Source organism: Otolemur garnettii, unplaced genomic scaffold (assembly GCF_000181295.1).
Source record: "Otolemur garnettii isolate 467f Iridium unplaced genomic scaffold, OtoGar3 scaffold00130, whole genome shotgun sequence".
Classification (NCBI taxonomy): Eukaryota; Metazoa; Chordata; class Mammalia; order Primates; family Galagidae; genus Otolemur; species Otolemur garnettii.
In genome coordinates this window covers 942639-946432 of record NW_003852525.1, presented here as the reverse complement: position 1 = coordinate 946432, position 3794 = coordinate 942639, and the positions used below count along the sequence as shown (strand labels likewise).

The 3794-nt window shown below is 39.1% G+C and overlaps 1 protein-coding gene across 5 annotated transcripts in view; it reads right to left on the bottom strand.

Annotated features, from left to right (window-relative positions):
• Positions 1–3794, bottom strand: part of EPHA5 (EPH receptor A5) — a 274814-nt gene that overhangs the window by 93075 nt on the left and 177945 nt on the right. The window lies entirely within an intron of this gene.

Here is a 3794-nt window from a genome sequence, read left to right as displayed (position 1 = left end):
TCTACTCTTGGAAAGATTCACTTGTACCCTTGTAAGACAAACCATAGAAGTGATCCCTCTAATCACCCTCCCTCCACCCATCCACCTCCTCCCCTGCCCTCCCCCTCCCCATGTTCTGGGCTATAATTACTCGCACAGAAAATTTGGAAACTTAGAATGTGTACAAGAGAATTTATCCTGTGTTTGTACATATTTATAGAAGTCTATACAACTTTGCGTTAGTATAGAGTAATAAAGGTTTATGAAACTTGAATGAAGAATGGGAGCTTTAATTGTACAAATTATTTTTGGATGTAGCATGTGTTTACATTGTATATATCTGGAATGTGCAGTGCTGTTTTTGATTATTGATCTCAGAGAAATAGGAATCAGCGAGGAATATTAATGTCACAACATTCCACTTGAGTAACCTACTTTTTTGTTGACAATAAATTCTTTAACCCATATCCCAGCATAACTTTGCCTCAGAGGTATTTGGGGTTCTTCATGACTAATGTATTTGATAACATGTATTATATGAAATATCTCGTTAAATATCATCATTTATATTCTCAAAAGATTTAACAGCTCTATGTAAGGCTATTAGCACATCATTCCCAGAAAGATAACTATTTCGAAAGTGCAAATTGGTTATTTATTCATCTATTAATAAAATCAATACATGATCATTGTAGAAACCTCCCAAAGCTACAAATAACAAGTAGATAACCCTCAATTCCTTCTCTTTCTACTGTTTAATTCTTTGTCACATCCTGATACAGGAAAAAGTTGAATCAAGAAACGGAAAAGCAAATTTTAAGAAATACCTGTAATATACAACAAACTAATGTTCAATTTCATTACCTAAACTTTTTATAACTCTATGCATATAGATAGTCTTTGATTTCTAAGTAATTGTCATTAGTAAGTCATTAGCATTTTTAATTGATGACAAACCATTGTTTCCCTGTTTCTTCCCCAGGGTCCCAGCCTGGGCAATCTTTGAGTTGTTGTAAAGTGAGATTTTGCGCTTCCTGCTTCCTGCTATTCTTAAGGAGGAAGGGTGATGTCCCTGTGAGTTTGGGGAAGCGACTGGGTGAATCAGCCGGCCCTTCTCTTTCCTTTGGGGTCTGCTTGCCAACACTACAGATGTCGTCCACACCTACAACCAGAGGCTGATGCTTCTGGCTTGGGGTCTCCTACCCCTGCTTTGCAGGCTGGTTTGGGCACCCATGTCTCTCTGTTTTCCCATACTCCAGCCCAGCTTCAGAAATTTTAAGCTCTTTTTTTTTGAGACACAAGTCTCACTCCATCACTCTGGATAGAGTGCTGTGGCAGCACAGCTCACAGAAACGTCCAACTCTTGAGCTTCAAGGATCCTCCTACCTCAGCCTCCTGAGTAGCTGGGACTATAGGGGTCCACCATCACTAATGGTTAATGGCTAATTTTTTTATTTATAGTAGAGGCAGGGTCTTGCTCTTGCTCAGGCTGCTTTCAAACTCCTAAGCTCAAGAGATCCACCTGCCTCGGCCTCCCAGAGTGCTGGGATTACAGGCAGGAGCCTCTGCGCCAGCCTATAAGGTCCTCTTTACCTTCTATCTGTATGATTTCTTCATCAAAACTCACTTGGTTGTGGCTTTGAGAGCGTTGAAGAGATGTGTATTACCATTAGATCTCAACAGCCATTAAGGTAAATACATATGTGAAAATAGCTTTAAGAGACAACTCAGGGAACCAAGTCAGTCAAGAAAATACAAGAAATGGGGGTGTGCACTTCTGATTTTATACCCTCACATTTGAATATGAAGTTTACACCACAGTGTTAGATCTTTAAACATCTTTACAGATGACACGGTATGCATGAATTTTGTTCTCCAGCATCTTGCTTACAATATAAGTGTTATAAGGAGTTAATGGGCTCACATGGCTGCCCTCTAGCACGTTGAAAACCCTTTCTAACATCCTGTGACTTCATCTTTTAATGCTGTGAGCACAGTTCAGCCAACATCAGACTTCAGGGCACTATCCAGGCTGGTAAACCACATGGCAGCCGCAGAGCACAGAGAGCTCCCCGCACACGCTGGCCTCCACAGTCACGACTGTAGAATCAATTGTCATTGATTCACACATAAATTGCAGCATCCTCTTCAACAAATTGGATAATTGCAGGTGCTAAAATGGACCACAAGAAGAAGGGAAGGATATCTTTATTCTGCTCGTCTTACCTTTTCAAAATATTTGATCTCATACTCCAGGATGATTCCATTGGGGCGATCGGGTTCTTGCCAAGACAAAGAGATGCTGTTTTTTCCAATCTTCCCCTTTTTCACATTGGTGACTGGCGAGGGGGCTGAAAAAAATATATAAATGTAAAAGTGGCATGAGTCATAAGGCCTGGAAATTAGACCCTTCTCTGTGTATTTTTATTTATATATATTCACATTCTTAGACTGTATCATTATATCATTAGAAAAATACCAAACAATTACCTTTTCTCTTAACTTATAGCAATTTTTTTACATTCTCTATATAATATTATAAAGATTGTGAAGTTTTTACAAATATAGATCAGCTAAATATCCTGAGGATTTTCTCATAAGATGTAGTCCACATTTTCTCCATATAGTTTAGAAGTACAAATGATTTTGTATTTCATAGAATAAGGGTGTCCTAGCTGACCTTATTTTTCTTCTATATTCCTAAAACTTATGGAGTCTGCATTGTATATTCCATTATACTGACAGACCCATGAAGACACATAATTATTCTCTTATCTCCACAATATTAAGACTCCTCAATAATTCATTATTTTTGAGATCACGCAGGTGCGACATTCACTAATAAATTCATATATGAAATATAGTAGGGGCTTTCTTTAAAAAATGTCATTAAATGTGTGGTACATCTTAATAACAGCTAGAAGAAAGTTTTCCTTCATTTTCATTTTGCCCATTTATTTCATTCGAAGTCGTAAACACTTGGGTCTTCATGTCTATCTGGCATGGTGTCTATTAAACTATCTATGTCTTTACTAAAAATTGAAATACTAATTATCTGTTTGGATTTTTTTAGTGCACAAAGCATTTGTCTACTTGAGTCAAAGTCGTTTTATCAATCTGAGATGTTCTGAGTTAGGAACATCTAATGTTCAGGAAACACAGCAACATACAGGTGTGAGCTGTGGGCTCCCTAATTCCTTGCATGCTTGCAGCAAAAGAAGAGGTGTACAAGAAGAATTAACAGTAACAGACAAGGAAATCAGTGGATTTTTGTAATGTATTTTGTTCAGTAATGAATGTCATTTTTTCTTTTACTTCTCTGTCTCAGGATGCTGGGGCAGTGCACACGTGTTGGCTCCAGGCGTAACTTTTGTACAGTTTGAGTTGAGGTTGTCACTGCATCCATCCCCAGACAGTGAGCATTACGTTACTTTTGTACAGTTTGAGTTGAGGTTGTCACCGCATCCATCCCCAGACAGTGAGCATTACGTTACTTTTGTACAGCTTGAGTTGAGGTTGTCACCGCATCCATCCCCAGACAGTGAGAATCGACCTGTTAGGTGTGAATTCACCCAGCGCCTCCCGCCCTTTCACCTGCTCTGCTCCCACTGAATTTTACCACCATATGTGCCCATGTGTGGTGATCATTAGCTTCTCATTTAAAAGTGACCTCGTGTGGTGTTTGTTTTTCCATTCTTGTGATACTTCCCTCAGGAGGATGGTCTCCCTTCCCACCCAGGTCGTTACAAAAGGCATTATTAGTTCTCCATTTTATTACGGCTGAGCCAGGGGTCCTCAAACTTTTTAAACAGGGG